The 22,790-nt window shown below is 41.1% G+C and overlaps 1 long non-coding RNA gene across 2 annotated transcripts in view; it reads left to right on the forward strand.

Moving 5' to 3' along the window:
- Positions 1-22,575, forward strand: part of LOC147339755 (uncharacterized) — a 41,732-nt gene extending 19,157 nt beyond the window's left edge. Inside the window, exon 3 of one of the 2 annotated variants that reach the window (XR_015158558.1) lies at positions 22,451-22,575. This is a non-coding gene — a long non-coding RNA (uncharacterized LOC147339755). Of the gene's footprint in view, positions 1-17,010; positions 17,214-22,450 lie in introns of those variants that run through there. The other variant, XR_015158559.1, reaches the window with a different exon arrangement.
- The last annotated feature ends 215 nt before the right edge of the window (positions 22,576-22,790 follow it).

A 22,790-nucleotide genomic window follows, 5' to 3' on the forward strand; every position in this document is an offset into this window, starting at 1 on the left:
CACTCCAGTGTTCTTGCCTGGGAAGTCCCATGAACAGAGGAGCCTGACGGGCTATAGTCCATGAGGTCACAAACATGACTGAGCACATACGCACACAGAGCAGTTCTTTTTAGCATCTGGATTCATGTACTTTGTCATGGATTGTGTATTGCAAATCTTATCCTAGTCTGTGGTTTGCCTTTTCATTTTCTTGATGGTGTCTTCTGGTGAGCAGAGATTTTTCATTTTGATCAAATGTGGTTAATCACTTTTTCTTTTATGGTTAATACCTTTTGAGTCCTTTTTAAAGATAGCCTTGCTTACTTCAAGGTCAAAGAGATATTTTCCTGTGATTTCCTCAAGAAATATTAAGGTTTTGCTTTTACATTTAGTTCTATGATCCAGTGACAGTATTTCTCATTTTCTGCATATATACAAATCTGTCAGGGACATGAAAACAAATTTATATTTCAAAACAGCTCTTTGTGAAAATAATGACATGCAAAACATATGTCCTAAAAATAAGTTGTTCATAGCAGCCTATTAAATTGCAATCATGTATTAGTAAGCAAGTGATTTAGAAAATCAGCTGCCTTTCATTCTGTTGGGAGAGCTTGCTAATTAATGTAAAACTCGCTTTGTAATAATATGGGAAAGATTATCTAGCTGAATTCAGTTTTGCTAACAAAAGAATGTGCAGGTTTTTCCATACTTTTCTTTTACCCAGATGCATTTCACAATTTGAAATAATTTCTTATCAATGGCATATTGTCTCTAGAAATCTCTTTTCTCAGCTTCTGTGCAGAACAACTCATCAGCCCTTTTCTTTTATGAGTGTCTCATGGTGAGCCCTCCAAGAGGTGCTGAGGATAGTGTGTATCAGCAGTAAGACCAGCTGCTACAACCTTCCTCTCTATTTCCAAACAGAGACTCCAGAAACGTTCACTTTGTAAATGGAAATTCCTCCTTCCCTTCTTCCTTCTTTGATTCATCAAAAATTTGAAACACGTCAGATGTACATGAGGTAGGGTACATAATTAGAGGAGCCCCAAGGTTACTTTTTGATCATTAGATGTAGTTTGCTTATTAATTTTTGCCTGCAGGTAACATGGGAATAATTAACTGTATCAGTCTCTCTTTAACGCTAGAGGAACAGAATCAATAGGATATATCTGCATGTATGTGCCTTATACATACATTTCTATATAACATATTGAAGAGATTTATTTTAAAGAATTAGCCCATGTGATTGTGGGGCTGCCAAGTCTGAAATCTATAGGGGCAGGTCTAAATGTGTAGGGTAGCCCAGCAAGCTAGAAACTTGGGCAAGACTTCTCTGTTAGAGTCTTAAAGCAGAATTCCTCCTCTGGGAAACCTGTTATTGCTTTTAAGAGCTTCAACTGATTGAATAAGGCCCACCCACATTATTGGAACACATTATTGGACTCATTGGAAAAGACCCTGATGCTGGGAAAGATTGAAGGCAGGAGAAGGGGATGACAGAGGATGAGATGGTTGGATGACATCACCAACTTGATGGACATGAGTTTGAGCAAGCTCCAGGAGTTGGTGATGGACAGGGAAGCCTGGGGTGCTGCAGTCCATGGGATCGCAAAGAGTCAGACACAACTGAGTGACTTAACTGAACTGACTCACATTATGGAGAATAATTACCTTTACTTAAAGACAACTGATTATAGATGTTAATCACATCTACAGAATACCTTCATTAGACTAGTATTTTATCAAGCAACCAACCATAGCCTAAGCAAACTGACACATAAGATTTAACCATCATGATAATATTTAGCAGATTCTTGACTAGTAAGTCATTTGAAACCAAAATATTTTATAATAAAGCCCAATTTTTGAAAAGCAATACAATCATTAATTCTTGAGTCAGGCTTTTGTGACTCAGGAGGCCTGGGAGACTACATCTTTTTGACAGAGAAGAGGCAGGCAGAGGACATAGAGGGAGAGGTCTGTCCTGGAAAGGCCTCATAGAGTCCTTGGTTACATCACTCTGGTCCTGGACACTGTCGTGTCTCCTGTGAATCATCAAACTACCTTCCTCCTGCTTCTCTATTTGCCCTAACAATCCATTCTCCAGTTGCATATTATTATAATAACCATAGGACTCTGACTTTACTAGATACTAAGGATATGAAAAGACTGTAGGGTTCACTCAAGCCTCTAGAGCTGGAGGAAAAAGTGTTCAGTATATTCATGAAACAAATATAGTCAAAACCTCATCGTTTAGATTTGTGGAAGGGATTCCAGGTTTTTATCGGCAGACTCAAGAATCAGATTACATGGAGTTGAGCTGTGAGACCACCCCATGTGGAGAGCATTAGTGTGTCAGCTATAAAGAGCCTTCAGTGTGTCCCTTGAGAGTTATGTATGTGCATCTGTTCATGAGGACTGAGGGAAGGGCCTCTTTTCAGGGAACTCGAAGACAAGCCTAAATATCACCTGGAGAGGTAACCCAACATTCTTGGGGGATGCCATAACTGCTTGAATGAAAACATTAAGATGTTCAATGCTTAAGGAAACAGTTGTGTTTTTCTTTGTGGATCAGATCAGATCAGATCAGATCAGTTGCTCAGTCGTGTCCGACTCTTTGCGACCCCATGAATCGCAGCACGCCAGGCCTCCCTGTCCATCACCAACTCCCACAGTTCACTCAAACTCACGTCCATCGAGTCAGTGATGCCATCCAGCCATCTCATCCTCTGTCGTCCCCTTCTCCTCCTGCCCCCAATCCCTCCCAGCATCAGGGTCTTTTCCAATGAATCAGCTCTTTGCATGAGGTGGCCAAATTACTGGAGTTTCAGCTTTAGCATCATTCCTTCCAAAGAAATCCCAGGGCTGATCTCCTTCAGAATGGACTGGTTGGATCTCCTTGCAGTGCAAGGGACTCTCAAGAGTCTTCTCCAACACCACAGTTCAAAAGCATCAATTCTTCGGCGCTCAGCCTTCTTCACAGTCCAACTCTCACATCCATACATGACCACAGGAAAAACCATAGCCTTTAATCCAAGGAAAAGTTAGAATTTAGAAAAAAATTTTTAAGAAAATGAAAACTATAGCATTAATATTTTTGTGGTTAAGAATAATTGATACATATTTACTACTTGAGGTTTTTTTTTTTTTTTCCTTTCTTTTCTTTCGGGGGTGGAGGCATGCCACATGACATGTAGGATTGTATCTCCCCGACTTGGTAGCAAACCCTTGCCTCCTGCAATGAAAGCATGGAATCTTAATCACTGGACCCCTGGGGAAGTCCCTAAGATGTTTTCAATATCTAAGAGAATTTCCCCTATTAAAATAACCAGTCAGCTTTGTGATTTCAATTCAAAATGTATATTTGTTATTGATTTAAGCTTGTGATTTTTAGCTTGAAATTTTATGAAGTTTATAAGCAATACTGAAATAGAGCAGGACCCTACGGAGCCCTTCCTGGTACAGATTCTTTCCATGTCCTGACCCCCACCCTACGCCCCACCTCCCTTTCTTATTTGCAGGAAAGAGGCTTCAGCCTCCTTGACCTTTCCTGAGTTCCACAGGGCAGATTGGAACAGTTGCTAATCAGGGAAGGGAGGGAATGCAGAAACAAAGGTGGAACAGCTGAGAAACAGTGTAGCAGAAGAGGAAATCACAGAGTAGAAGCACAAGGGGGACTCAGTACATGACAAATTCTGCATTGCTGGCTTGAGAGAGGGAGCCATGTGGAAAGGACCTAAGAGCAGCCTCTAGGAGATGAGATCAACCCCCTTCCGACAGCCAGCAAAGAAGCTGAATTCTGCTACCTGTAAGAATTAGTTTGAAAGCATGTATTTTCCCCAGAGCTTCCTGAAAAGGACCCAACCCAGTCAAGAATTGGATTCTGGCCTTGTGAGACCTTGAGCAGAGAACCCAATCAAGTTTATTCAGACTATGACTTACAGAACTGTGAGTTAATAAATGGGTGTTATGAAAGAAAGAGAGAAAAGAAGAAAGGAAGGAAGAATAGAGCAGTGCTGGGGCAGAGTCCAGCATCCTTTTCAAGGAATATACGTAACAATATCTCTGAGTTCTGTGGGAACTCACACAGTTGGAGGATGGTAACCTCTGACTGAGCTCAAGATTCCTGGAGCACCACCAACCAATCAGAGGAAGGTCACATGCCCTGCAGCCCGTACTCCAAATTTTGCCTATAAAAACCTCTCCCTGAAAATCATCTGCAAGTTCGAGGTTTTTGAGCATGAGCCACCCTTTCTCCTTGCATGGCCTTGCAGTAAACCTTTCTCTGCTCCAAACTCCCACATTTTGATTTGTTTGGCCTGAATGTGCATTGGGCACACCAACTTGTGTTCAGTAACAGTATTAGAAAATTCAGGAAAGCTTGAGTTTATCAGCATATTTACAAATTTAATTCATTAGATTTATAAACATGACTTAAGTACCTGTGAAGATTTGTTACACAATTGAAGCATGTAAAAAAGACATAGAATGTATTAAAAATTTAGGTGCTGTTTAATATACTAAAGAGAGTCTCTAATCAACTGCATTGGTGATGGGAACAAGCATTAATTAATGATCCCCCATGAGTGATTATTAGAATTTGGTAGATTTAGAAGTACAATAATATGATTAGTAGATTGAGTGGAAAAACTGAGAATAATTAATTCTTGAGTTGGAAGCTTTAATAAATTGTTTTTAAATATCAAAGGTAAGTTAAGACATTTTTGTGGGTAAAAGCCAATATACTGTGCTGTGCTTAGTCGCTCAGTCATGTCCGATTCTTTGTGACCCCATGGATGGTAGCCCACCAGGCTCCTCTTTCCATGCAGATTTTCCAGGCAAGAATACTGGAGTGGGTTGCTATACCCTCCTCCAGGGGATATTCCCAACACAGGGATCAAACCCAAGTCTCCTGCATTGCAGGCAGATTCTTTACCATCTGAACCACCAGGGAAGCCCAAGAATACTACAGTGGGTAGCCTATCTCTTCTCCAGGGGGATCTTCCCTACCCAGGAATCAAACCATGGTCTTCTGTATTTCGGGCAGATTCTTTACCAGCTGAGCTACCAGAGAAGCCCAAAAACTGATATAAGAAGCAAAAAACATTTATTGATGTGTAATAATTAACTTTACTACTTTCAAGTAGTCAGGAGCTACCCAAGGATTGTGGGTCTGCCCTTAACATAGGTATGTGAACAAGAAGGCTCACTTAAATGGTCCCTCAGACAGCAGGGTCAATTGGAAGGATAAATAACTGCAGCAACTGAGGATGCAGATTTCTAGAAGTTTGGGTACTGCTTCTAATCAGCAAATATGCAGAAATATTGAGGTTGAGTCGTGGGGCATCTTGCCATACTGTCAAGAGGTGTTTTTTCTAATGATGTGAAAATAATAACTTTTTAAATATAAATTTATTTATTTTAATTGGAGGCCAATTACTTTACAATATTGTATTGGTTTTGCCATACATCAACATGAATCCACCACGGGTGTACACATGTTCCCCATCCTGAACCCCCCTCCCACCTCCCTCCCCATACCATCCCTCTGGGTCATCCCAGTGCACCAGCTCCAAGCATCCTGTATCATGCATCGAACCTGGACTGGTGATTTGTTTCGCCAGTAATAACATATGATATTATACATGTTTCAATGCCGTTCTCCCACTTCATCCCACCCTCGCCCTCTCCCACAGAGTCCAAAGGAGTATACATCTGTGTCTCTTTTGCTGTCTCGCATACAGGGTTATCGTTACAATCTTTCTAGATTCCATATATATGCATTATTATACTGCATTGGTGTTTTTCTTTCTGGCTTACTTCACTCTGTATAATAGGCTCCAGTTTCATCCACATCATTAGAACTGATTCAAATGTATTCTTTTTAATGGCTGAGTAATATTCCATTGTGTATATGTACCACAGCTTTCTTATCCATTCATCTGCCAATGGACGTCTAGGTTGCTTCCATGTCCTGGCTATTATAAACAGTGCTGCGATGAACATTGAGGTACACGTGTCTCTTTCAATTCTGGTTTCCTCGGTGTGTATGCCCAGCAGTGGGATTGCTGGGTCATATGGCAGTTCTGTTTCCAGTTTTTTAAGGAATCTCCACACTGTTCTCCATAGTGGCTGTACTAGTTTGCATTCCCACCAATAGTGTAAGAGGGTTCCCTTTTCTCCACACCCTCTCCAGCATTTATTGCTTGTAGACTTTCAGATAGCAGCCATCTTGACCGGCGTGAGATGGTACCTCATAGTGGTTTTGATTTGCATTTCTCTGATAATGAGTGATGTTGAGCATCTTTTCATGTGTTTGTTAGCCATCTGTATGTCTTCTTTGGAGAAATGTCTGTTTAGTTCTTTGGCCCATTTTTTGATTGGGTTGCTTATTTTTCTGGAATTGAGCTGCAGGAGTTGCTTGTATATTTTTGAGATTAGTTGTTTGTCAGTTGCTTCATTTGCTATTATTTTCTCCCATTCTGAAGGCTGTCTTTTCACCTTGTTTATAGTGTCCTTCATCGTGCAAAAGCTTTTAATTTTAATTAGGTCCCATTTGTTTATTTTTGCTTTTATTTCCAATATTCTGGGAGGTGGGTCATAGAGGATCCTGCTGTGATTTATGTTGGAGAGTGTTTTGCCTATGTTCTCCTCTAGGAGTTTTATAGTTTCTGGTCTTACATTTAGATCTTTAATCCATTTTGAGTTTATTTTTGTGTATGGTGTTAGAAGGTGTTCTAGTTTCATTCTTTTATAAGTGGTTGACAAGTTTTCCCAGCACCACTTGTTAAAGAGATTGTCTTTTCTCCATTGTATATTCTTGCCTCCTTTGTCAAAGATAAGGTGTCCATAGGTGCGTGGATTTATCTCTGGGAAATAATAACTTGTTTAACTCACCCAATAACCTTTAAAGTAGGCCTTGTTAATTCTCCTTGTTGTCCAAATGAGGAAGGAGAGATGCAGGATGTTTACGTGACTTGCTGAACAACATAGCAAGCAAAGAATGAAACTTGAGATTCACCCTCAGAGTTCCATAGAATGAGATCTTAAGTGTCTGCCTTAGTATTTCTCATTGTTTAGAGTATGAAGCAAAATTCCAGAAGTATTTCTGATCAATTACTGAGCAACTAGAAGCCCTACCTGGGCAAAGTTGTGGGGACTTTGAAGTCCAGTCAACCTAGCTCTCATCCTAACCCTTTTGTGTCCTGTCAACCTAAATGAACCTAGGAGGCAATAATCAAGCAAAAAATGTTGCTTGGGGATCAAAGAATGCAATCTGGGGCACACTGATTTGGGTAGCAACCCAAACAGTGTTCCACTAGGGAGTAAATGGATGTGAGAGCTGAACCATAAAGAAAGCTGAGTGCTGAAGAATTGATACTTTTGAACTGTAGTGTTGGAGAAGACTCTTGTGAGTCCCTTGGACTGCAGGGAGATCCAACCAGTCAATCCTAAAGAATATCAGTCCTGAATATTCATTGGAAGGACTGATGCTGAAACTGAAGCTCCAATACTTTGGCCACCTAATGTGAAGAACTGACTCATTGGAAAAGACCCTGATGCTGGGAAAGCTTGAAGGCAGGAGGAGTAGGGGACGACAGAGGATGAGATGTTTGGATGCCATCACCGACTTGATGGACATGAGTTTGAGCAAGCTCCAGGAGTTGGGGATGGACAGGGAGGCCTGGCATGCTTCAGTCCATGGGGTCGCAAAGAGTCAGACACGACTGAGTGATTGAACTGAACTGAGGAAGTAAAAGGAGCTTTTAAAGGCAAAGAAGGAAGGTTTGCATTACAAAGAATTTTGTAATTTTGGAGTTGGAGACAGAAGCTAGTCTTGGCTAAACTTGATTGAATATGAAGGCTGTTACTAGAGGGAAGTGAAAGTTCCTTACTGTGACAGGTTTCAGAGTCCTTGGAGTATTTGTGGTTTGACCCAGTTCAAAAGTTCATGGCTTCACCCCGTGAGAATGTGCTTATGGTCCACCTCCTTAATGGCCTCCCAGCTCCATTTTAAAATCCCTTGATGTAGTGACTCCATTTTATTTCATATTTCACAGTCCTTTCTCCTAATTTTCTTGGAATCTGTCATCTTCTCCCTACATGAGAAGTTTAACTCTGTGATCTGAGACTTCCCACTGATTGGGTTAGTAAACATTTCCATTTTCAGCTATATCAGTGTTTATTTCAGTTGTCATTTTCTCTGTTGTCCTTTCTCTCCAGATGTGGCTTTTGCCTCAATACTAAAACAATTCCAGCCTTCAGGAAACAGGTGGATAGATATTTGTAGAGTGAAAGTGTTACTAAAAATCTCAGATAATCGTATTTCCTGCCAGAAGCTTCGCTAGCCCATTCTGAAGGCTTATAGCTGGACCTCTTGGAAGTTGTCAAAAAAGAAATAGTTTGGGTTGCTTGTCATTTACAGGAAATGAAGTTTGTCTTAGATCTACTGGCAAGCCCATTCTGGTCTTTGTCTTTTCTCTCTTGCCTTATGTGATGTTTTAAAATATGTCCACAAATTCTTTGACTTGTTCTTCAAAAAGTAAAACCTAATTACTTTCCCCTGAAGTGTGGCATTGACTAAATGTCTTGCTTCTAATAATTCATGTAAGATAGAAAAGTAATACATGACTTCTGAGATGTTGTCATAAAAGGCATTGTGACTTATTCCTTGCTCACTCTTGGATCACTCACTGTAGGGAAAGCCAGCTGTTATTTTATAAGGGCACCCATGCAGCCCTATGAACAGGTCTACATAGCAAGGAACTGAGACCTCCTGCCAGTTGCCAGCATCAACTTGTCCATCGTCGGAGCCATTTTGGAAGCAGACTCTTCATCCCCAGTCAAACTTTAGGATGACTGTAGCCTAGCCAATACCATGACTGCAGTCTCATGAGAGACTGAATCAGAACCAGTCCCCTAAGTTGCTTCCAAGATTTGTATCCACAGAAACTACAAGCTAATACTTGCTTGTTGCCCTAAGCTGCTGGTTTTTAGGATAATTTGTTATGTAGTGACAGATAACTAATATACTTTCCTTGTTTGAATCCCTATCAGCATTTTTGATGTCTTTACTTACTCCTAAATAACTCCTTCTCACACTGACTCACTCAAGGCTCCTAAGAACATATCTGTTTTTTTTCTATCACGTTTGAATATCTCATATTTAAGATAATATTTGTATCACAAACTTCCTTACATTATGCCTTGGATTGATTTTTATACGATCGGTGTTATATTTCTTCTCATATTAGAGGTTTAAACAATGAAGCCTGTTGTTAGAAATCTTCCTCATTCTTCACAGAAATATTTCTGTAATTTTGGGGTAGCTTAAATATGTTATATCATGAGAAATGCTGGGCTGGAAGAAACACAAGCTGGAATCAAGATTGCTGGGAGAAATATCAGTAACCTCAGATATGCAGATGACACAACCCTTATGGCAGAAAGTGAAGAGGAACTAAAAAGCCTCTTGATGAAAGTGAAAGTGGAGAGTGAGAAAGTTGGCTTAAAGCTCAACATTCAGAAAACGAAGATCATGGCATCTGGTCCCATCACTTCATGGCAAATAGATGGGGAAACAGTGGAAACAGTGGCTGACTTTATTTTTTAGGGCTCCAAAATCACTGCAGATGGTGACTGCAGCCATGAAATTAAAAGACACTTACTCCTTGGAAGGAAAGTTATGACCAACCTAGATAGCATATTGAAAAGCAGAGACGTTACTTTGCCAACAAACGTCCGTCTAGTCAAGGCTATGGTTTTTCCAGTGGTCATGTATGGATGTGAGAGTTGGACTGTGAAGAAAGCTGAGCACCGAAGAATTGATGCTTTTGAACTGTGGTGTTGGAGAAGACTCTTGAGAGTCCCTTGGACTGCATGGAGATCCAACCAGTCCATTCTGAAGGAGATCAGCCCTGGGATTTCTTTGGAAGGAATGATGCTAAAGCTGAAACTCCAGTAATTTGGCCACCTCATGCGAAGAGTTGACTCATTGGAAAAGACTGTGATGCCGGGAGGGATTGGTGGCAAGAGGAAAAGGGGACGACAGAGAATGAGATGGCTGGATGGCATCACCGACTCGATGGGCGTGAGTTTGAGTGAACTCCGGGACTTGGTGATGGACAGGGAGGCCTGGCGTGCTGCAATTCATGGAGTCTCAAAGAGTTGGACATGATTGAGCGACGGAACTGACTGAACTGAACTGAAATATATTATGTCTATTCTACATTCTCCTTTTGGACATTAAAAGCTTAATAGACATGACTTCATTCTGATAAAGCCCCTTAGACATGCTGGAGTCTCATCCTCCTACTTTGTGGTCTGTGGTTAAGAAAGATGAGCAGAGATGTATGCTATATGCTCACATTTTAGATCAGTAGTGCTCAACCTTGCCTACATATTAGAATCACCTGGAGAGCTTCATAAAGATATAAAGCAGTATTTATGTTGGGATGAGGACAGGAATCTGTATGTGTTAATAAAAGACTTCAGTGTCTCTTTTAGGCAGCCAAGGTTGGGGACAACTCCTTCAGATCACACCCAGTGTAGAATACAGACTATCAGTCCCAGCTCTAAAGAAAGCATGGTGCTGGTGGTTTTGATACTCTTTAGCCATACAGTGTTAGGAAAATCACTTAGGGTAGAGCAATGGTTCTAAACGTTGGCTCTGGTGCTGGGGAGCTTTAAAACTACTGATTCCCGAGTCTCACCCCCAGAGATTCTAATGCAAGTGTTTGGAGGGATGCTCTGAGTCAAGATTGAGAACTAGTATACAGATCATTGCTAAGGTCCGTCCCAGCTCTGTTTTTATTTTTAGTGTCTGTAATTTGGGTTGACATAATCCATAATATTAAAATATTTTACACTCATGGGGAGAAGGAGTTCTCAAGCTACATAGTTGACTCAACATATATGGAACATTATTCATGAGTAATAATTTGAAGTTATTCAATAAATAGAAGGGTTGGAGCTGGAAAAGGTTAACCCTGGAACCCCCTTCAGAGGAGTTAAGTTTTTAGTAAAGTTTAGGAAGTCAGGGATAACTGTGGAACAACTAAGACACATAGCTCTTCTGACACCAATTTTCATGGCTGATCCATGAACATAGACTAAAGGCCAACTTACTCAATTTTTCCAAAACTAGACATTGTGACTTTTATGACTGTTCCCCTAACGACCTTATTGTCTTGCTACTGCACCATAGCAACAAATAAAGTACACATCATCTTTTATTTTTATTCCTTAAATAATGCGATGGGGGAAATGTGCTTTTATTTCTAGAAGCAGGAATGGAAACATTTCTGTGGTTGCTTCACAAAATGCTTGTTGCTGGTTTGGAATCAGTGATTTCAGTAGGGGATGCTTGCAGGAGATGTAAGAGACTCAGAGTATTCTTGCCTAGAGAATCTCCATGGACAGAGGATCCTGGCAGGCTACAGTCCATAGTGTTGCAAAGTTGGACACAACTGAAGCAACTTAGCATGCATATCACTGTGTGTGTGTGTGTGGTGGTGGGGGGCTTCCCAGGTAGCTCAGCTGGTAAAAAATCTGCCTGCAATGCAGGAGACCCCAGTTCAATTTCTGGGTTGGGAAGTTCCCCTGGAGAAGGGATAGGCTACCCACTCCAGTGTTCTTGGGCTTTCCTGGTAGCTCAGACAGTAAAAAAAATCTGCCTGCAATGTGGGAGACCTAGGTTCAGTCTGTAGGTTGGGAAGATCCCTTGGAGCAGGGAATGGCTGCCCAGTCCAGTATTCTTGCCTGGAGAATCCACATGGACAGAGGAGCCTGGCTGGCTACAGTCCATGGGGTCCAAAGAGTCGGACATGACCGAGTGAGTAAGCACAACATATATATATATATATATTCTTTTTCATATTCTTTTCCATTAAGGTTTATCACAGGCCATTGAATATAGTTCCCTGAGCTAAACAGTAGTACCTTGTTGTTGATCCATTCTATATATAAAAGTTTGCATCTGCTGAATCCAAAGTCCCAATCCATTCCTCCTCCACCCCTCTCCTCCTTGGCAGCCACTAATCTGTTCTCTATGTCTGTGGGTCTGTTTCGTAGATAGGTTCATTTTTGTTGTATTTTATATTCCATGTGTAAGTGATAGCACATGGTATTTGTCTTTCTCTTTCTGATTTACTTCACTTTGTAGGCTAAGCTCTAGGTCCATCCATGTTACTACAAATGGCATTATTTTGTTCTTTTCATGGCTGAGTAGTATTCCATTGTGTATATATACCACATCTGTATCCATTCATCTGTAAATGGACATTTAGGTTGTTTCCATGTCTTGGCTATTGTGAATTGTGCCGCCATGAATATTGGGGGTACATGTATCATTTTAAATTATGGTTTTCTCCAGATACATGCCCAGGAGTGGGATTGCTGGATCATATGCTAGCTCTGTTTTTAATCTTTTAAGGAATCTCCATACTGTTCTCCATAGTGGCTGCACAAATTTACATTCCCACCAACAGTGTAGGAGGGCTCCCTTCTCTCCACACTCACAGGCTGACTTGAAGCCAACTGGAGAGGCCAGCATGGTAAGGAACTGAGGAGAGCCTCTAAGCAACTGCCTATGAGGCCCTGAGGCTCTCAGTCAAACGATGCTTGACGAAGTGACTCCTCCCAACAAGCACCTGAGTGAACTCAAGTGGATCCTCCCTCCTCAGTCCTTCAGATAGCCTTACCCTTGAGTGCAGCCGTGCAAGAGACCCTGAAGCAGAGAGCTCAGTTAAGCTGCGCCCAGATCCTTCATCGACAGGAACTGTGGGATAACAAATGTGTGGTGTTTCAAGACACAAAGTTTTAGGGTCATTTGTTAGAGAGCAATAGATAACTAATAACAGTGCTGATAGCGAATGTGGCTGGAGGAGTTGCCGGTGATGCTCCTTTTTGAGACTTGGAGCTCAGTGAAAGCGATGTTAACAGTTGAGTTCAAACAAGGTTCACCCCTCCGGAGGTTGATGTCAAGGATCTGATTCCTCATACGGTTTGTCATTCAGCAATAAGGCTTCATTCCTCCTGTCATGAATGCTCTTCTTGATAAGTCTGTAACTAGAGAAGTGAATCCACTGGTAAAAGGAGAACAGAAAGAAGGAAATGGAGTGCAGGCTTGTAAGCATGTGCTCAGTATTTGACCCAAACATTAGTCATAAGTGTAAGGTCAGTGGTTTTCCCATTTTTCTAAGAGCGACACAGGCTCCTGGCAGTTATGTCTCTTGTTTGGACCCCAACCTTCCCTTCCTTAGATATGTTTTTTTTTTTTTTTTCTCCATCACATCAAGCTGTGTTTATAATTATCATTGGGATCTGAATGAGTCATTCTCACCTATAATTACTGCTACAAAAATATGAAAAATGACCTTAACACACACCAAATTTTTGCTGAGTTGTAATTATCACCCTCATTGTCATCATCGTGTCTATCATTTCTGTGGAGAGAGCAAGAAGCACTGCAGCATGTTTTTTGACTGTTAGTTCCAACTTCAGTTGGAAATAGGTTTTATTTCCTTTGCCATTGCCAATGGATTGGTAGTGATAGCTGGAACTCAACGTGAGGAAGAATCCTGGGGCCAAAGTTTAGGCTTGGTCAGAACACAGTTGTGATCCATAAGAGATTAGTTGGGAGTAAAATACACAGGATTTTTGTTGCTGTTTTTTCTTTTTCTTCTTGGCCACGCCATATAGCATGTGGGGATCTTAGTTCCCTGACCTGGGATCAAACCCATGCTCCCTGCAATGGAAGTGTGGAGTTTTAACCACTGAACTGCCAGGGAAGTCTCCATTGCTTTTTCTAATAAGTGTCCATCCTCACATTTCTAAATAGGATGACTAGTTCATCCTGGTTTGTCTAGAACTTTCCTGGTTTTAGCCCTGAAAGTCCTGTATCTGGGCAACCTCCTCAGTCCCAAGCAAACAAGAATTGTTGGTCACCAGTGACATATCTTTCTGAAAGCCAGGTAGACTGGGAATTGGAAGCATTGTAGTACCTTGCTACTCAAATGTGATCCAGGGACTAGCACATCAGTATCCACTGGGGGCATATTTACAAGGCAAAATCTCAGGCTTAGCCCAGACCTACTGAAGCAGAATCTGCGCTTCTACCAGATCCCCAGGACACAGGCACGTCAAAGGGTGAACGTCTGCCCTGGGGCATTCAGCCCTGCTCAAGGACCGCTGCTTATCCATCAATGGCTTCCAGCCTTTTTGAGCTCAAACACCCAAGGCTCCCCAGGTGGCTCAGTGGTAAAAAAAAAAAAAAAAATCTGGCCGCAGTGCAGGAGATGTGGATTCAATCCCTGGGTCGGGAAGATCTGGAGGAGGAAATGGCAACCCACTGCAGTGTTCTTGCCTGGAGAATCCCATAGACTGAGAAGCCTCGCAGGCTACAGTCCATAGGCTTGCAAAGAGTCAGACATGACTGAGCACGCATGCACACTGTGCCTTTGACTGTCTGGATGGTATTCATTTACTATCCTGCCAGCCTACTTTAAGTTATCTTTTTATGTATTTTCTTCATCAGTTGAAAACCACATGTGATAGACAGAATAATGGCCTCTCAAAGATGCCCATGTCTCAATCCCCTGAACCTGGGAATTTGTTAGGTTACATGAAAACCTGGAAATTAACACTGCATATGAAACAAAGATTACTTATTGCTGGCCTTAAATGGAAAGATTATCTTGGATTTTCTGGGTGGGTACAATGTGTCATCATGAGGTCCTTAAAAATGGAAGAGAGGCCAACACTACTATTCAACATAGTTTTGGAAGTATTAGCCACAGCAATCAGAGAAGAAGAAAAAAAATAAAAGGAATCCAGATTGGAAAAGAAGAAGTAAAACTCTCACTGTTTGCAGATGACATGATCCTTTACATCAGTTCAGTTCAGTTCAGTTGCACAGTCATGTCCAACTCTTTGTGACCCCATGAACAATAGCACGCCAGGCCTCCCTGTCCATCACCAACTCCTGGAATTTACCAAACTCATGTCCATTGAGTTGGTGATGCCATCCAATCATCTCATCCTTTGTCATCCCCTTCTCCTCCTGCCCTCAATCTTTCCCAGCATCAGGGTCTTTTCAAATGAGTCACCTATTCACTCCAGGTGGCCAAAGTATTGGAGTTTCAGCTTCAACATCAGTCCTTCCAATGAACACCCAGGACTGATATCCTTTAGAATGGACTGGTTGGATCTCCTTGCAGTCCAAGGGACTCTCAAGAGTCTTCTCCAACACCACAGTTCAAAAGCATCAATTCTTTGGCACTCAGATTTCTTTATAGTCCAATCTCACATCCATACATGACCATTGGAAAAACCATAGCCTTGACTAGATGGACCTTTGTTGACAAAGTAATGGCTCTGCTTTTTAATATGCTATCTAGGTAGGTCTTAACTTTCCTTCCAAGGAGTAAGTGTCTTTTAATTTCATGGCTGCAGTCACCATCTGCAGTGATTTTGGAGCCCCCCAAAATAAAGTCAGCCACTGTTTGCAATGTCTTCCCATCTATTTGCCATGAAGTGATGGGACCAGATGCCATGATCTTAGTTTTCTGAATGTTGAGCTTTAAGCCAACTTTTTCACTCTCCTCTTTCACTGAAAATTTCATTAAGAGGCTTTTTAGTTCCTCTTCACTTTCTGCCATAAGGGTGGTATCATCTGCATATCTGAGGTTATTGATATTTCTCCCAGCAATCTTGATTCCAGCTTGTACTTCTTCCAGCCCAGTGTTTCTCATGATGTACTCTGCATATAAGTTAAATGAGCAGGGTACAATATACAGCCTTGACGTACTCTGTTTCCTATTTGAAACTAGTCTGTTGTTCCATGTCCAGTTCTAACTATTGCTTCCTGACCTGCATACAGGTTTCTCAAGAGGCAGGTCAGGTGGTCTGGTATTCCCATCTCTTTCAGAATTTTCCACAGTTTATTGTGATCCACACAGTCAAAGGCTTTGGCATAGTCAATAATGCAGAAGTAGATCTTTTTCTGGAACTCTTTTGCTTTTTTGATGATCCAACAGATGTTGGCAATTTGATCTCTGGTTCCCCTGCCTTTTCTAAAACCAGCTTGAACATCTGGAAGTTCATGGTTCACGCATTGCTAAAGCCTGGCTTGGAGAATTTTGAGCATTACTTTACTAGCGTGTGAGATGAGTGCAATTGTGTGGTAGTTTGAGCATTCTTTGGCATTGCCTTTCTTTGGGATTGGAATGAAAACTGACCTTTTCCAGTCCTGTGGCCACTGCTGAGTTTTCCAAATTTGCTGGATATGGTTTAATTTCTCTTGGGTTTTTACTCTATCTAAGAATAGAGTGGGGTGAGCCAAGCACTGAGGGTCATATGATAACACCATGTTTAACTATTCAAGGGCTTCCCAAGAGAAATTAAACCATATCCAAAAAAAAAATCTTGTACATAAATGTTTATAGTAGCATTATTCACAGTATCCCCTGAAACAATCCAAATGTCCATGACTGATGAATAGATAAACAAAATGTTATATACATATACTGGAATATTACTCATCCATAAAAAGAAATAAAGTATTAATACTGCCACAACACAGGCAAACCTTGAAAACATTATGCTAAGTGAAAAAAGCCAGTCACAAAAGACTGTGTATTGTATGATTCCTTTTACCTGAAATGTCTAGAATAGGAAAATTCATAGAGACAGAAAATAGATGAGTGTTCATCCAGGAATAAGAACTTGCGGGGGAAGGGGAAGTAACTGCTAATGGTTATAAGTTTTCTTAGCAGGGGTGATAAAAATGTTCCAAAATTGATTATAATGATGGTTACACAACTCTGTGAATATGCTAAAAACCAATGACTTGTACACTTTAAGTGGGTGAATTGTATGCCATGTAAATTATATCTCAATAAAGCCATTATTTTTGAAAAAAAAAATGGAAGAGAGGCAGAAGACAAGTCAGAGGGAAATGTGACTCTGGAAAGAAGTCAGAGTGCGGTGATGTGAGAACAACTCAATTGTTTTTTGCTGACTTTGAAGGTGGACGAATGGGCCATCTGCTGAGGAATGTGGGTGCCCTCTAGAGGTTGTAAAAGGCAAGGAAATGGATTCTCCATCACAGTTTCCAGAAAAGAATGCAGCCTTGAGGACGCCTTGATTGTAGCTCAGTAAGACCAATGTCAAACTTCTAACCTCCAAAATTGTAACATAATAAATATGTGTTATTTTTAACCAACTAAATTTGTGGTGATTTGTTACAGCAACAATAGAAAAATAATGTGCCATATCTTTCATAGTTATGTCCAGCCTAAATATTTTTTAATGTTGCTATAGTTTTATAATTATTCAAATGGCCGTCTATCATTCCATGGAGCTGAAGTACTGTTGTTCCTTAACCATACCCTTATTTGAACTTTAGATGTGAGAATAGCTTTCTGCATTTTCATTTTTTAAATTTCATTATTTGTCTAAGCATGTTTTACCAGAAATTAAATATTTTCTATATTTAACTTAAAAAAACTCTTAAATCCACTGGAAATTTAACTTGATATATAGCATAAGGTGAGAGCGACTTTTTTCCTAATTTGTTTTTTCAACAACATATGGTAAATGATTTTTCCCTTTCTGTTTTGTAATGCTTTCTTTATTAAATATTCAGTTTTGAACAAAAAAGCTCATTTTCTGGGCTGCTGATTCTCTTCTGCTGACTGATTTGTGTCTGTTCTTGAGCCCGTATTTCATTGTTCGAGTTCTTACTGCTTTTTAGTACGTGTAAGTTCCTGTGAGGACTAGTCTTCTTTATTGCACTTCTATAAATAGTATGTACTTTTAAAACTTATTTTAAAATTTTTTATTGAGATATAATTGACACATGTGTGCGTGTGTGCTAAGTTGTGTCCAGCTCTTTGTGACCTTTGTAGAGAAACCAGGCTCCTCTCTTCATGGGATTCTCCAGGCAAGAATACTGCAATGGATTGCCACGCCCTCCTCCAGGGGATCGTCTTGACCCAGGGATTGAACCTGTGTCTCCTTCATTGGCAGGCGGATTGTTTTCCACTGAACCAACTGGGAAGCTATAATCAACATCCTAAGTGGCACCAGTGGTAAAGAATCCACCTGCCAATATAGGAGATGCAGGAGACATGGATTCAATCCCTGGGTTGGGAGCCTACTCCAGTATTCTTGCCTGAAAAATCCCATGGACACAGGAGCCTGATGAGCTATAGCCCAAAGAGTCCCAAAGAGTTAGACGTGACTGAACACAAGTATAGCTGTAGTATAGATATGTAGATATAGATATCTGTAGATAGATACAGATAGACATAGATATATGTCCTGTATACATGTAGTTTCTATAGTTGACATACAGCATTGTATTAGTGTCAGGCCTTATTACACTTTTGTTTAATTTTTAAATTTTTTTTTCAGATGAATTTTGATTTTTTGTTTCCAGCTCCTAGAAAAATCTCATTGAGAGTATCCTTGGCAAACACCATCAAAACCAGTCAGAACCCTCAAACACCTGACCCTACTTCTCCTATTTCCATTTTTTCACAGACTTCAATTATACTGGAGCCATTTCTTTTGTATCTTCCTTATGGATTGTTTTTCTTTTGATGAGTCTTTGCGTATTCTTTTTTCAGTCCAGGTTGCACTTCTCACAATGAAACTATCTGTGATTTGTCTTAGGAGCTTTTCTCGATAGCTTGGTGTATGAAGAGTGTGAGCATTGGAATCAGACAGCCTTGGGCTTGGATCTCAGCTCTGTTACTTACTAGCCATGTGGCTTGGAATGAGTCGCATACCTTCCTTGCACATCAGTTTCCTTTTTAAAATGAGGTTAACAGTGTCTTCTTTGCAGTGTTCTCAACTGAATCATAGCTAATGTATACAAAGAATCTCGTGAGATCCCTGGCACATAGTAGACTATCAATGAATATCACTTTATATTCATCTCATGGTTTTATTATCCACCCTGGTTAAACCATAAATTCTTTAACAATAAGGGCCATGTATTATTCTTACATGTATATCCCATGGAACCCAGGGTATAAGAAGTGCTTAATAAACATTTACTATTTCAATTTCCTCCTCCCTTTCCCTTTCATTCTCTAAGGCTCCTGTTGTAGCCCCATCTTCTTTATAACTCATCCTCACCACCTTCAGCACACCCAGACTAGGTGGGTGAATGCAGCTGAATGACATAAAATGGAGAACAAGGGACAAAAATACAGGTTAATGGGAGACAGTCCATTAGATTTCTACCACTAACTTTTTGTATAATTTTTATATTTTGTGGAAAGGGAGTTATTATTGAGTTCTTGTCAATGTGCCCCAAATGTTGCACATATGCTAGGGCTTTTTATCAGACCATTTAAAACTCAAGTCAAAATGAGAAAATATTTAAAAAAAATATATGATAAAGGACTGTTATCTAAAATATGCAACGAACTCTTAAAACTCAACAGTCAGAATATAAACAATCCTTTTTAAAAAATGGGCCAAAGACCTTAACAGACACTTCACCAAAGAACACATACTGATGGCAAATAAGCATATGCAAAGGTGTTCCACATCATATATCATCAGGGAAATACAATTAAAACAAAAATGAGATACTGCTAGATACTGTTAAAATGGCCAAAATTTAGATACTGGCAAACACCAAATGCTGACAAGGTCATGGAGCAACAGGGACTCTCGTTCACTGGTTGGAGGGAACGGCCATTTTGGAAGACAGTGTGGTAGTTTCTTACAAAAGTAAATACACTCTTACCATATAATCCAGCAACTGTGTTCCTTGGTATTTACCCAAAGGAGCTAAAAACTTATTTCTGCACAAAAACCTGCACACAGATGTTTACATAATTGCCAAAACTTGGAAGCAACGTAGATGCCCTTCGAATGGGTGAATAAACAGTGGTAGTTTCAGACGGTAGAGTATTCAGTACTAAAAAAAAATAGTGAGCTATCTAGCCATGAGAAGCCACGGAGACACCTTAAATGCACGTTACTGAGTGTTAGAAATCAGTCTGAAAAGATTATTCCAACTAGTTGACATTCTGAAAAAGGCAAAACTATGGAGACAGTGAAAAGAGCAGTGGTGCCAAGGGTTGAGGGGAGGGAAGGATGAACAGGCAGAGCAAGGAAGATTTTTATGGCAGTAAAAATGCTTTGTATAATACTATGATGATAGACACATATCATAAGTACCACACCAAGAGTTGAACCCTAATGCAAGCTATGGACTCTGGGTAATTATGCAGGGTCAGTGTAGGTTCATCAGGTGTAACAGTTGTGTCACTCTGGTGGGAGGTTGCTAATGGGGAAGGTTATGCATGTATGGGTGAGCTTCACTGGTGGCTCAGAAGGTAAAGCGTCTGCCTGCAATGCAGGAGACCTGAGTTCAATCCCTGGGTCAGGAAGATCCCCTGGAGAAGGAAATGGAAACTCACTCCAATACTCCTGCCTGGAAAATTCCATGGACAAAGGAGCCTGGTAGGCTACAGTCCATGGGATTGCAAAGAGTCAGACATGATTGAACGACTTCACTATGCTCATATGGGGTGGGAAGTATATGGGAATTCTTTGTATCAATACCTTATTCTCAATTTTGCTGTGAACCTGAAACTGCTCTAAAAAAAATAAAGTCTTTAACAGCAGCAACAATAGCAAAAAAATAACAATGTCCAACCCTCACTATATTATACTCATTTTTCAGACAAGAAAATGTAGAAACAGAGAAGTTAAGTGGCAGAATCAGGACTTCTGTCTCAATTTCTTTGCATTCCAAGCCCATGATCTTTCTATTCTATCACACTGTAGTGACACCGACAGTGGCCTGCCAGTGAACTCTTGGTCCTCACCATTCCCATACTCGCCTTCAACTTCCTACCTGGAGCCGCTGGTGCCTTTCCTTCTCAGATGGCAGAAATGTGCATGGTCCATTTGCCAGATAGGCCAGAAGGACCAGGAGTTGATGTGCTGGGGAACAGCCCTTGATAACAATAGAAGTATCAGTGGGTAACAGTCCCAGCCTTCTCACCTAGTAAGAGAGACCATGGGGCTGTAAACTGTGGTGAGGGCCTTGGCTGAGATCAAGGACTCCACCCTTCTGTGATAACTTAGCAGAAGTTCAGAGTGGGCATTTAGAAACTTCCTAAATCAACTAGACCAAGATATTCTGTGTCTTTTGATTTTAATTAATTTTAAAAGACTTATACTTTGTATGCCTGTTTTTTAAATTTTGCTTTTCCATTGATTCATTTTTGTTGTATTTACAAAGTCTTGTTCAATGGGTTGGACATTTAAAAAAAAATGGGTCCTTCACCATGAGAGTTTGAGAAACACTCTTCTATAGCAGGGGGCTGACAAACTACAGCCATTGGGTTGGCTGCCTGCTTTTGCAAATAATGTTTTACTGCAAATCCGTTCGTTTACATATTGTCTCTGGCTACATTTTTTCTACAATGGCAGAATTGAGTCATCGTGACAGACATTCCATGGCTCCCAAAGCCTGAAATATTTATTCTCTGCCCTTTATAGGAAAAGTTCACTGACCTCTGTTCTCCTATCTCTCCTACTTGCCCAGCCAAGTTGAGCCGCAGGGCTTGCTTGTTAACATACCTTCTATTGCCTTCTTTCCCTCCTCGGTCTCATTTTCTCACTCCCTGCCAGTGCTTGTTAGAGCGCCTCCCAAATAAATGACTTGTACTCACATTCGTGACCCCAGGTCAACTTCTGGGGGAACCCAGAATGCACACCTCCTGTCCTCATTTGTCCTAGTTTTTGGCCAGATTTCCTAGCAAAGTAGGGACCACTTCCTAGCAGCGTCACCCTCAGCACAGCAATTAAGCTGTCAGTCCTGTCTCTTCTGCAGCATGGGGTGAAAATTCATCTTTGTGGGCGTGCATTTTTCTAATTCATTTACTCTATCTTGTCAAGAGGCACCTCGGTGCCAGGGAAATTATAAAGACAGGGAGGAGGAAAGAAAAGCCCATCTTGCCCTACATGGGGATGCTGCCTCCAAGCAGGTACCACAGTACCCTGGCTTGGAGCTGATCCCGAGGTGTCCACGCACCTGAGTCTTGGCCTGTGGTGCTCAGCCTCACTGGACGTGGCCAAGTGATGGCCACCCCCACGGTACTGCTACTGCTTTCATTTGTCTCTGTCTGCCTCTCCTAATTACTTAGGTCACTTCAGACTTTAATTCTGTCTCCTAAAGTGTAACACCGCCATAATTAGGCCGTATGTTAATTAGCAAGATGACGTCTTGTCACTCATGAGAAATGTGGATCATCCCAGAAGGTGCCATAGAAAGGGGCAGTCCAGTGGAAGGAGGAAGTGTGAGGAGGCTGGAAAGGACCCTGTGCTTAGCCAAAATACCTGGAGAGCCAGAGAAAATGGCGGGATGTGAGAGGGGGAAAGGATGGGGTCACACAAAGAAAAAGAGTTAGGCTTGACCTCTTTTCCACTCCAGGAATGAGATGTAAGCCAGGAGGCAAGCCTGAGGCCGAGAAGCCCCCAGGGATGGCAGAGTCTCCTGCAGGACTGGATGTGGCCAGGGCTGAGGTCAAGGCCCCGAGGGCAGCCGTGGGCAAGGTGAGTGTCAGCCATGTTCCCATCTCTTATCTTTGGAAGCTTGTGGGGGATGCCAGTTCCAAAACCACAGCCAGGCTCTGCCTCTCTGGCCACATGCAGTGCCCTCTGGGAAATCTGAAAGAGTGGGGTCCTGGGGGTTTGGGGACTGTTTCTACATGTTCTTCACTAACTTAATGTTGATTTCCCCGTTTTCTGTTAACTAAACTTATTTTCTGACA

The sequence above is a fragment of the Bos grunniens genome, chromosome X (genome assembly GCF_055505025.1).
Source record: "Bos grunniens cultivar Pamir isolate PY7600 chromosome X, Bosgru_T2T1.0, whole genome shotgun sequence".
NCBI lineage: Eukaryota > Metazoa > Chordata > Mammalia > Artiodactyla > Bovidae > Bos > Bos grunniens.